Raw genomic sequence first — 12,202 nt, 5'->3', positions numbered from 1 at the left:
CCTTCTGTGATTCTGTGATGACCCATCCACCACCTCTCGGGATAGGAATTATTCATACATATTTTATTTGTACAACATTTTATTCTTTCTGGGCATATTTTCACCTCTCAGACGTAGGAACTTCCAGCTTTCCTTGCTTGTGAAGAATTTGAATTAACAACATGACCTGAATTTGAATTAACAACATTAAGAAGAATTTGAATTAACAACATTAAGAAGAATTTGAATTAACATTACCAAGAATTTGAATTAACAACATTAAGAAGAATTTGAATTAACAACATGACCTGAATTTGAATTAACAACATTAAGAAGAATTTGAATTAACATTACCAAGAATTTGAATTAACAACATTAAGGAGAATTTGAATTAACAACATTACCTGAGGACGTTTGAGCCTTTTTTTTGTTTTTTTGCCCACCCTGACAAAGGAAATGCCTTGTTTGGTTCTTTGAGTAGCAGCTCTATTTTTGTGTGAGTCTGTGGTTAAAAATCCACATTATTTTGATGGCTGTTGGGGATGCTGTGGCCAGCAGAAAGCAACTTCTTTCTTTTGAAATCCATTCTTAATCACCCATGAAATAAAGCATCGGGACTCTGCCTTGGAGCTGCCACAGCCCAATAACGAGGGGTTTGCAAAATATTTGGGAACAGAACTTTGCTGCTCTTGGTTCAGCTGCTTTGGAGCGTCAGAAAAGGGCTTTAAATCTGAATTTAGAAATCTTGTGGTTTCTCTTGGCGCTGGCAGGGGTGAAACTCTGCTGCTTGAGGAGAGCGTTTTTTTGGGTTTGTTTTTTTTTGTTGTGTTTTAATGATCAGATCTGTGGCTGCAGAGCCAGCTGAGCTCAGCGATTGCGCTCAACTCACCGTGAGAAAAGCAAGATATTTTTCTGGATCGTTCTCTCTTCACGTGATCTGCCACTTGAAATGGGGGGGAAAAAAATAAATCTGGTTTTTCTTCACGAGGAAATTCTGTGTAGGGATGTTGGATGTAGTGTTCATTTATTTGTTTTCAAGGAAAAAATTACATTGTTACAGAGAAATTAATTCCTCCTCTTAGACAACAACAGCTTTTGTGGATCTCTCTTTCCTCTGAAAAATTATGTGTATGGTAAACATCCCATCAGGTCTAATAACATTCAAAGGAACCATTGATTTTTATAATAACAATTATCATTATTAGAATAATTCTTTTATTTAAGATATTGAAATATTTGAATTTATTGATTTATTTAAAATATTTATTAATTCCTAAATATTTTGAATAAATAATAAATACATAAATGAAAAATAAAATTTATAAATATTTTTATTTAGATATTTAAAATATTTATTTAAAATTACTTATTCAAAATTATTTATTCATTTAAAATCATATTCTAAACTTTACTTGGCAAACAAACTATATCAAATTTTAGCTACAACTTTAGAACTCGACTGCCATTTCTTAGGAATTTTAATTTAAAACCAGCTCTCACTTTTTGAAATAAAAAAATACCCTTTTTCCCCAAAAGTTTGCATTAAACTTTTCCTTAATCTCTTACATTATCATTTATATTTACATGATTTGTATATGATGTTTATTTATGTATATTTTATATATATGTATATATATGTATATATATTATATATATTATATATTATATATTATATATTATATATTATATATTATATATTACATATATATTATATATATGTATATATTATATATATTATATATTTATATATATTTATATATATATAAATATATATATTATATCTATATATTATATATAAATAAAATTTCTCAGGGTTCCACCTCTACTTTTCATTAGAGAAGGATTAAAAATTTGATATTTTGTCTGTGGCAGCTTTTTGTTAAATTCTGGATTTATTGACGAGGAAGGACCGGAGTCCTTTGATTGCTTTTGCACAGCAAAATTTTAATAATCCTTTTTTTTTTTTTTTTTTTTTTCCCCAAGATTTCATCCATCACCATTCTTAATGGAAAAAAAGCCACGCAAGTGAAATAATTGTGCTTTACCTGCCAATTTACGAAGCCACAATTGGGAAAAATTTAGGAAGATTTGATTGAATGCCAAGTAATGTGTTCAACAACCACCTTAGCGGTGATGTTTGTACCAGACACGCCCCAAAAATCAAAATATGCACCAGCATTTAGAACTTTTAAGACCTTCTGTGCGTATTTTTCAATTAAATGCTGAGAGATGAGAATTTGGAAATTGAGGCTTTTGACCAAGGGGAACTGAGGTAATGGAGAAATCTGCCTGAATTTTTAGTTAATTGTCTTTAAATAGATTTTTTTTTTCAGAAATTGGGTTAAACTAATTGACAGGACCACAAGAAATGGCGGTGTGAAATCGTGCTTGTTTTGGTGTAGGAAAACTGTTGTGTGTGCCTTCAGAAAGAAGAGAATAATTTAAATTATTTCTCAGTTACCACTGGATTAGGAAAACTGGGAATTTGCTGCATCCAGAACCTAAATTTTGAGCACAATGGATGTTGCAGGCAGAAAATAAAAGAAATTAAAGCAAAATAATGGGGAAAAAAATCAAAGTATAAATTACTCCCATGATTTTAAGTATTGATTAAACCTTTAATAATAAGATAAAGGAAAAAATATTAATTTAAATACGGAAAATAATTTTTATTGCTAATTTTTTTAGGCCTTCCACAGTTCCTTCTGTGATTTTAAGTATTGATGAAACCTTTAATAATAATAAGATAAAGGAAAAATATTCATTTAAATAAGGAAAATAATTTTTATTGCTAATTTTTTTAGGTCTTTTACAGTCCCTTCTGTGATTTTATGTATTGATGAAACTTTTAAAATTAATAAGATAAAGAAAAAATTAAGTAAGGAAAATAATTGTTATTACTGATTTTTTAGGTCTTTCACAGTCCCTTCTGTGATTTTAAGTATTGATGAAACCTTTAATAATAATAAGAGAAAGGAAAAAATATTCATTTAAATAAGGAAAATAATTTTTATTGCTAATTTTTTTAGGTCTTTCGCAGTTCCTTCTGTGATTTTAAGTATTGATGAAACTTTTAATATTAATAAGATAAAGAAAAACTTAAGTAAGGAAAATAATTGTTATTACTGATTTTTTAGGTCTTTCACAGTTCCTTCTGTGATTTTAAGTATTGATGAAACTTAATAAGATAAAGGAAAAAAATTTAATTTAGATAAGGAAAGTAGTTGCTATTACTAAATTTTTAGGTCTTTCACAGTTCCTTAATGAGGAATGGAATTTTTTTGTTGTTGAAATATTTTAATTTTTCCCACTTTGCAAGGCTCTGGGCAGGATCCTTGGAGGGCACCTCACCCAATTCATTATTTGTGCTCGTTTTAATTGCCATGGTAAATCCAGTGTCCTCGGTGCTGCATTCCCCCTGCTGGAGTGGCTGTTTGGGAATAACTTCACCACTCCTCTGCTCAAACACGGCAGCTCTTTCACACCCTCTGTGATTTCAGCCAGGAAATGAAGTGATGTCTTCATCAACTGCAGAGAAATTTTCATAAGGAAATGTAATCACCCGGACAAGAAACTGGCCAGAATATCACATTAAAATCTCTGTGTGAGCAAAAAGTTCTCACTTGGCTTTTTTTTTTTTTTTTTTTACCTGAGGGGGAGCTAAGGAATAAGGAATAATAAGGAATTTTGTATAAATTCACCTCACAATGGGTGACTTTTGAGATCCTCATGTTTGTGATGCCTCACGCTGTGAATTAGTGAATCCAAAGCTGATTTAAAAGAGATTGGTCATTTTGCTGAAATGATTCGTGCTCTGCCTTGTTTTGAGGTTTTCCTCTGAAAGTGACCAAATTTGAGCATTCTGAAAGCATCGAACAACCGTGGGATGGGTTGGGCTGGGAGGGACCTTTAAAAGTCATCCAGTGCCACCCCTGCCAGTGATGCCTCAGGTTTTGGCTTTTCTATTTTTCACATTCTGAGCTGCTTTAGTGTGAGGGTCTGAGCTTCATATTATGGGATGGTGAGCTCTGTGCACAGAGCAGGGAGACAAAACAATTCCTGCTCCAGCTGGGCACCAAGGACAAATGATCCAAAGCTCAGGCCCAGGAGCACAAACAGCGTGGGCTGGAGAGAGAAAAACAAGCAGGATGGGAGTGCCTGGGCTAAAGCTGGAATGGGACAATGAACTGCAAGGTGCAAATGGAGCAGAGCTGATCCCAGTGAGAGCCCCCGGGAGCGCTCGTGCATTTTGGGACCATTTTGGTTCCTCTTGGCTGCAGCCCTGGCTGGGCTCTGCTGCTGCCCAAGGTGGATCCATGGAGGAGATTCTTTCCACAAATCCCTGCTTTATTTTTCAGCTCTGTCCAGCCTCTGCTTTCTGCATCACCATGGGCAGGGACACCTCCCACTGTCCCAGGCTGCTCCAGCCCCAGTGTCCAACCTAGCTTTGGGCACTGCCAGGGATCCAGGGGCAGCCACAGCTGCTCTGGGAATTCTATTCCAGGGCCTGCCCACTCTCACAGGGAGGAAATTTTTCTTAATAATCTGATCTAAACCTGTAATTTTTCATTTTGAAGCCATTCCTTGTGTCCTGTCCCTGCATCCCCTGGAAATTGTCTCTCTCCAGCTTTCCTGGGGCTCCTCCAGGCCCTGCAAGGCCACCCTGAGCTCAGCCCAAAGCTTCTCCTGTGCAGGTGAACAATGCCAGCTGTGCCAGCCTTTCCTCCCAGCAGAGCTGCTCCAGCCCTCTGCTCATCCTGGAGCCTCCTCTGGGCTCTCTGCAGCAGCTCCAGCTCCTCCCTGGGCTGGGACAGGGCTGGGGCAGCTCTGCAGGTGGGCTCTCACCTGGGGGGGCTCAGGGGCACAATCCCCCCCCTCACTGTGGGGTTCTGGTCCAGCTCTCACCCCCAAATCCTTCTCCCAGGGCTGCTCCTTCTGCTCATCCCAGCCTGGGTTGATCCCAGGGGTTGCCCCATCCCGGGGCCAGCACCTCACACTTGGTTTTGTTGAACCTTTTGAGGTTCCCAGGCCCCAGTCCCGAGGCTGTCACTGAACTGGGATGAAATCCGTGCTGGAAGTGGCGCCACCACAGCCTGCCCTGGGCTGGGTGCTCCCAGTTTTTTTCCCTGCAGGTCTTGGGTTGCAAATGCAAGATGTGGCTGGGCTGTGTATTCCATTGCCATCTGTTCGAGGTGGGGTTCTCTCTGCTGGGTTTGACCTCACACAAGAAGGGCTGGATCTGGCTTTGATCAATGTGTTTATAAATTTGATTTTAGCCTGAAGATTCTACTCTTACCATGTTATGATAAATATATTTCACTGCATTCTGGTAAATCTTCTGTTTCTTTAATCTTGGCACTGGAGTTTTATTCCTAATGAAATCTGTTTCATTCCCATTTGTCCCATGCTCACTTTTGGCTTCAGGCAGCTTTTTCAAGAAAGGTTATAAATTGAAAAGATTACTTACTAGACGGGAAAAAATGAAATAAATTGTTCAAAACAGGACAAGTTTTTGCTTTTCAAATTAAAAATTGAAAGAAACTCTTAAACTCTCCTCACATCTCCCCTGGAAACGCCCTCCTTTACTGTAACTTTGTGGTCTTGATGATATTCACAGAGAAGCTGATTTACTGAATAAAGAGGTTCTTTAAGTTTGCAGTTTTGGAACATGACCAGTGTGTCTGAACCCAGGTCTCAAATTTTACTGGCATTTTGTTGGCAAACTAAATTTTTTGGAGTCCTTTCTTATTTGGGTATGTTTCCTGACACCTCTGCCTGTATGGTACCATGGTTTAAAATTCTCTTTTTCTTTTCCTTTTTCAAGAGGAAAAGCCTATAAACATAGACAAAGGACTAATTATAAAATAGCAGGTATAAAAACAGGCCAGCTGAAAAATGCAAGGGAAAAAAAAGAGCATTTCATGGTTCTGTGAGTTCATGGAGTTCTGTGCAGCAGGCCCTGATTCTCAAAGCAATTCCACCTGCAAAGCATGAACCATTCCCAATTCATAATACCACAATTTAAATCAAGCATGAGCACATGGGTGGTAAAAAAGAAGTGATTTCGTTTTCCCTTCTCTCCCCTGGCATCTTTTGCTGTTGCTTCCCCTTTGCCAACAGCAGCTTTCGTTTATGGAGAGCTGAGAAACATCTCAGGTGGCTTTGCCCTGCTCCCAGCCCTCCTCCATCCTGCATTTTCCCTGGAACTGAATTGCTGTTATTGCCCTGCTCAAGGATTTACCCAGCCAGCCAAAGGATCTGGGAGCTCCTCACCCACGTCATTCATTCAGGAGAATATTCCTTGCTGGAAATGCCCTGTCTAGTTCAGGACAAACTTCTTTTTGTAGCATTTCTTGAGGTAACAAGGAACCAGCTGTGCAAGGTTGCAGTGCTTTTTTAGCTTTCCCCGTGGCTGGGATATTGTAATCCCTTTAATGCTTCTTCTCACTGGTGCAGGACTTTGGTGTATCCAAGGAGTTCAAGGAGAATTTGACACTAAATGGCCCTTTCTGTGCTAACTTTGCTGTGGGGGAACGCACTAGAAAGTGAAAGGAGCGATGAATTTTTGCATTAGAACAGAAGAGTGCATTCATGCCACGAGGTATTCTGGTAAATGTTTTTTCTTGCTGGATTTAGGCAGAGTTTTAAGGGAGACTTCTGTCATTTAAATCAGCCTGAGTTGGATTAACAGCTGAGGTGTTCTCCTTGTCTCACCTGGGGGAGTCAATCTTCTGGGAGCACCTGGTGGTGTGTAAAATGCCTCATGGAAAGTGGAGGATGGAGAAATGTAAATATTTAGGCTTGTAAGAGAGTGTGCAAATGGCTTTAGGATCTTGCCTGGGACATGGGGTCCCAGTGACCACCACTGGGGCTAAATCACTGATTTAATAGTTACAATGGCTGATTTCTGACTGATTTCAACCAAACCTAAATGTCTGCTGGAAACACCAGAGAAGCCAAGTTCCTGTACATTTCTGGAGTCAGGAACCACTCAGAATCCCTGAAGGTTTCTAGTCCAACCTCCTTCTTTTAAGCAGGGTCAACAGTGAATTCTGACCAGCTTGATAAAGGCTTTTTCCAGTCAGAGCTGGAAAAACTCCACATCCTATTCCAGAGTTTAGTTATCCCCACAGCTCAGCGTTACTCACAAACTGGCTGCATGTGTGTGCCATTTCCTCCTGAATTCCCTCCTTTCCTTCACCTCTTATTAAACTTATTAGGATATTAAATAGGACAAGCCTTGGAGAACCCCCTGAGGATGTGCAGTTGTATCCAGCCCACAGCTGGAGCACAAACCAGGATTTTTCAGTCCCACAATCCAGACCCTTTCTGCTCAAGGCTTGACTTGGACACAGGGATGTTTGAAAGAACAGCTTGGAGATGTTTTCCCTCTTCATCTGGGACTACCCTGATGTCCTTGACCTTGAGGGTGGGAGAGCTGGATGTGCCCTCAGCACTCTCAGATCCATCCCATCTGCTCCCACTGACTTGACTGAGCCAAGATTTCCCAAGAGATTTATGAGATCAGTTCTTTTCTGCTGCTGGTGTTTCCTCTTCTCCCTGAACGCTGTGTAAAGTCCTTGGAAGACTTCGTTGGTGAAGACCTGGGCAAAGAATTCCTGGAGCAGCTCAGCCTTAGGTGTATCCACTGTGTTTTAGCCTCAGTCAGCTGAGACCCCACATTTTCCTTCTTTTTTTTTTTTTTTTTTATTCACATCCCTTTATTATTGATAATAACTAACTGATTTAAACTTCACATTCCAGTAGAAGTTCTTGTTGCCATTTTTTTTCCCCAGTCTCTAATATAATTGAGCTTTCCATTCTCTGGATCACATTTCTGCATTTCTCCTTTGTAGTATTCTTCCTTGCTTCCATCTTTTTTGGACATTCTTTACACTCTTGGATTCCCTTTTTAAGCCAGAGTCTGTTCGTGTCCTTATTTTCCTCAGGATTGTGACAGGGTTATTTTGGGGGGGATTTGTCAAGACCAGATCTTTTGAGCTCCTTTGTCCTTCAGAGATGTCACCCATAAGATCCCATCTACCAGGTGCCCAAATAAACTGAATGTTTGTTCAGCCTCAAAACTTTCCCACATCTCCTGATTTGGTGGCTTTTAGCAGATTCCCAGCAGGGTGTCATTCACAGAAACTGCTGCTTTGGGGTCAATAATAACATGTATTTTATATTTTATAGATTCATAGAATGGTTTGGGTTGGAAGGGACATCAAAGATTGCCCAATTTCACCCCCTGCCATGGGCAGGGACATCTTCCACTGTTCCAGGCTGCTCCAACCTGGCCTTGGGCACTGCCAGGAATCCAGAGCTGCTCTGGGAATTCTTTCCAAGCCCTCCCCACCCTCACAGGGAAAGATTTTTTCCCAATATCTAATCCAAACCTACTCTCATTCATGATGTCTTCTCCTCTAACTGTGGCCCACCAGCCTAAATAATTCAGGAATTCATTGATTTGACTACAATTTAAAGGGTTTGGTTTTTTTGGGTTTTTATTTTTTATGTGTTGCTTTTACAAAACTCTCCAACCAACCTCTTTGAGAGTGAGATTTTCAGGCAAGGAACTTGAAGGGAAGGGACAAATCTGCCCATAACTCTTGTGCCCAGGTATTTTAACATCTGGAATGCACTGCTGGCTGTGGTAATGCCTCTGCAATACTGTAACACAGCAGGATGCTTTAATGAGAGTTTCAACCTTAAGCCCACAACATCAATGAAATTTATAGCTGTTAACATTAGTCAAACGTAGTTTTGGGGGTTTCAGTTCCCATTTTATGTTCATGGAGGATGAAAAGTCGTTGTGTTGGCGGGCCAGAGTTCTCCTTACACTTGGAATTTCTGTAAAATAATTAAATATTGTTTATTACTCTTAGTATGCACTACAGGCTGGGGAGGAGGGTATTTGTATAAAAAGCTGTGCTAGAACCTCTCTCTTACTATTTCAGCTGCTTTAATATTCTTGAATGCCAAAAGTGCCTTGCTCACATTTTGGAAAATACCACAAAAATGTTCAAAAAAAAAAAAAAAAAAGAAAAATTTACATAAAATTCTAGTATCATCTTCTATGATCATATAGATGTCATCTGATATTCCTCCTGATGGGTAAATTTATTTTCATGTTGCCATAATCTTATATCTCATTCTGGTTTTTGGAATTAATACCCAGAGCATGGTGGTTAAAGAGCACCAAAAAAAAAAAAAAAAAAAAAAAGATAATTTCTTGAAGGAAAAAAATTTGGGGGGGGAGAATGTGGTGAGCACTGTGATTAAGCCACTCTGCAGAAAAACGAAATTGTTAAGTCTGCAACTGATTAAGTTGAAAGAGAAGAAGGGAAGTCAATATGTAAAAAAGTGCACGTACAGTTAATCTTTCTGGTAAGGAAAATCCAAGTTGTTTCTCCCAGAAAAGAGAAAAAAAAAACCCCACCAAACTAACAAGCACACACCATGTACAGAGCTCTGAAGCTGGGGGAAGGCAGGCAGGAGGCTCTGTGGAGATTTTTATTATCATTGCCTCCATGCTAATTCCAGCACAATCTCAGGAAGTAGTAAAAAAATCAATCTGTGTGTCTCTCGGTGTATCAGTCTGGGAATTAACAACTTCCCCATGTTGTGTCCTTCAAAGAATTTCTTTGTGACCCTTGAAGGTCCAGCCTCAGTCTCTCCATGTAATGAGTTGTTACCTGCTGCCAAGTCTCCAAGAGCTGCATCATCTGCTCTCCTAATTGTATCTCTTTGGTGCAGAAGCCTGTGTTTTGCATTCCTAATTAGCTTTTTCCTGCTCTGTTTATTTTCCTCCCCTCATGGCAGCACATGATTTTTATTTTTTCATTATTTAAAACCAGATACGTGAATGGAGAAACAACAGAAATCCGTGTGTTTCGACAAAGCCTGTCATTTCTTCCCAGCTGTGTTTCCAAGTTTAAATTGGACTTTTATGTTGCAAAAGCATGGATTGGTGTTGTAATCAAGCTGCTCCCAGAAGACAGGGATGAAACCTCCTGAGCTTTGGGGGATCATCCCCCTGAGGGGCTGGAGCGTGTCCAGGGAAGAGAAGGATCTGGAAAACACATCCTGGGAGGAGCAGCTGAGGGAGCTGGGGGTGCTCAGCCTGGAGAAGAGGAGGCTCAGGGGGAGCTCATTGCAGGGAGGGCAGTGAGGGAAGGTTGGTGAAAGTGAAAGGAGGAGAGGAAATGGCCTCAAATGGCACCAGGGGAGGCTCAGGTTGGAGATTGGGAAAGAAAATTTCCCTGGCAGAGTGGTCAGGCCTTGGGATGAGCTGCCCAGGGAGGTTTGGAGTCACTGGAATTGTCCCAGAGGAGTCTGGATGTGGCCCTGGGGACAGGGTTTGGGGTGATGCTGGTGGGGCTGGATGATCCTGGAGGGCTCTTCCAGCCTTGATGATTCTGGGATTTAGTGTCAAGAGGTAAAATTTACTGCTAAAGGTGGTAGATAGGTGTGCCTGCTCTCAGCATGGGATACACGGTGTCCAAAGGTGTGTTTCATGGAAGGTGACTGGCAAAGAGATTTTCTGGCTGTTGGCCTTTGGTGGCATCTCCATGACTCGGGAATAACGTGGGAAAACATCGTGGGGCCTGGTCCAGCCCCTGCTGGTTTGTGTGTCCCTGCCCACGGCAGGGGGGTGCAACTGGATGATCTTTAAGGTCCCTTCCAGCCCAAACCATTCCAGGATTCTGTGATTTGTAATTAGCAAAGGCATTTTTGATCCAGACTTCACTTGGGCCTTCCAATAACCTCATCACCATGAAAGCAGAACCACAGAATTCACAGAATCCCAGAATCACTGGGTTGGAAAAGACCTTCAAGATCATCGAGTCCAACCCAGCCCCAACGCCTCAACTCAACCCTGGCACCCAGTGCCACATCCAGGCTTTGTTAAACACACCCAGGGATGGTGACTGCACCACCTCCCCGGGCAGCCACTCCACAACTTTATCACCTTTCTGTAAAAAAACATTTTCCTAACATCCAGCCTAAACTGAGTTAGGCATTTGAAAGATACTCTGAAATCTCTGGGTTTCTTGCATTTTGGTGCTGCCACAGCCCCAGGAGTTGCTGATGTCCCATTTCTCAGCGTGTGGAGCAGGAGCAAGGGATGGTTCCTCATCTCAGCACGAAGACGTGGTGTCTGCGGGACACTCACAGCTCGACCTTGCTGCTCCTGCACTTCCTCAATTGCAGAGCTTGAAACAGCTCCCAAACCCATCTGAAACTCAGGGGAAATTGTTGGTTTTCTCAGCTTTTACGGAGATGGGGCAACTGAGAGGTGTTTAAAAAGATTTTATTCTATTATAAGTCTGGAATAGTGGCATACAAGAGATGTAAAGCTCAACGCCATTCCATCAGAAGCCAGCCTGTTCCTTAATTACAATACTTTATAAACATTTTTCAACTTACTAACTTTTACCACACAATACTACTATTACTTCTAACACCAATTACCTATATTTTTCCCTTACGTAGCCTTACTACAATACATCTTTCACAGTTCTACTTCTCTAAAATATCTAATCATTTTACAAAAGCGTATTTTAAACCTTATTTACACCTTTTCTGTATTTACATACAAATATACAACACTATTCTCTAAAATATCTAATCATTTTACAAAAGCACATTTTAAACCTTATTTACACCTTTTCTGTATTTACATACAAATATACAACACTATTCTCTAAAATATCTAATCATTTTACCAAAGCATATTTTAAACCTTATTTACACCTTATCTCAGTATTTACATACAAATCTACAACACTATATAAACTTCCTGTGGAATTTTAGAAATTCTTTATGAATCCATTTCTCACAGGAAATCTTTGTGAATGGTACTTTTTTTCTCTGATTTGAGCTGCCCATACCCCCAAGACAAGATTGCTTTTGTAGGAATGAACAACATCATGTTTGTGCCAGTGGGAGAAGCAGATCTGTGGGCTAGACATCACTTTTTGGGCTTACCTCACAGGCAACATCTTGAATATGTTTTATCTCTGAAATAACTCTTCCTGAAAACGTGAAATGGAGGAGGATCACAGTACAGTTGAGATCTGTTTAAAAGTGGCTTGAACAAAGTTCTCACAGTAGGATTTTTTCTTCATTTCTTTTCTTTTCTTTTCTTTTCTTTTCTTTTCTTTTCTTTTCTTTTCTTTTCTTTTCTTTTCTTTTCTTTTCTTTTCTTTTCTTTTCTTTT

General features: G+C 39.9%; 1 protein-coding gene across 3 annotated transcripts in view; it reads left to right on the top strand.

Annotated features, from left to right (window-relative positions):
• Positions 1 to 12,202, top strand: part of HLCS (holocarboxylase synthetase) — a 120,139-nt gene that overhangs the window by 92,495 nt on the left and 15,442 nt on the right. The window lies entirely within an intron of this gene.

Source organism: Vidua macroura, chromosome 2, assembly GCF_024509145.1.
Source record: "Vidua macroura isolate BioBank_ID:100142 chromosome 2, ASM2450914v1, whole genome shotgun sequence".
Taxonomy (NCBI): domain Eukaryota; kingdom Metazoa; phylum Chordata; class Aves; order Passeriformes; family Viduidae; genus Vidua; species Vidua macroura.
Note: the sequence above shows the minus strand (reverse complement) of the source record. Positions and strands in the feature narration are given on the sequence as shown.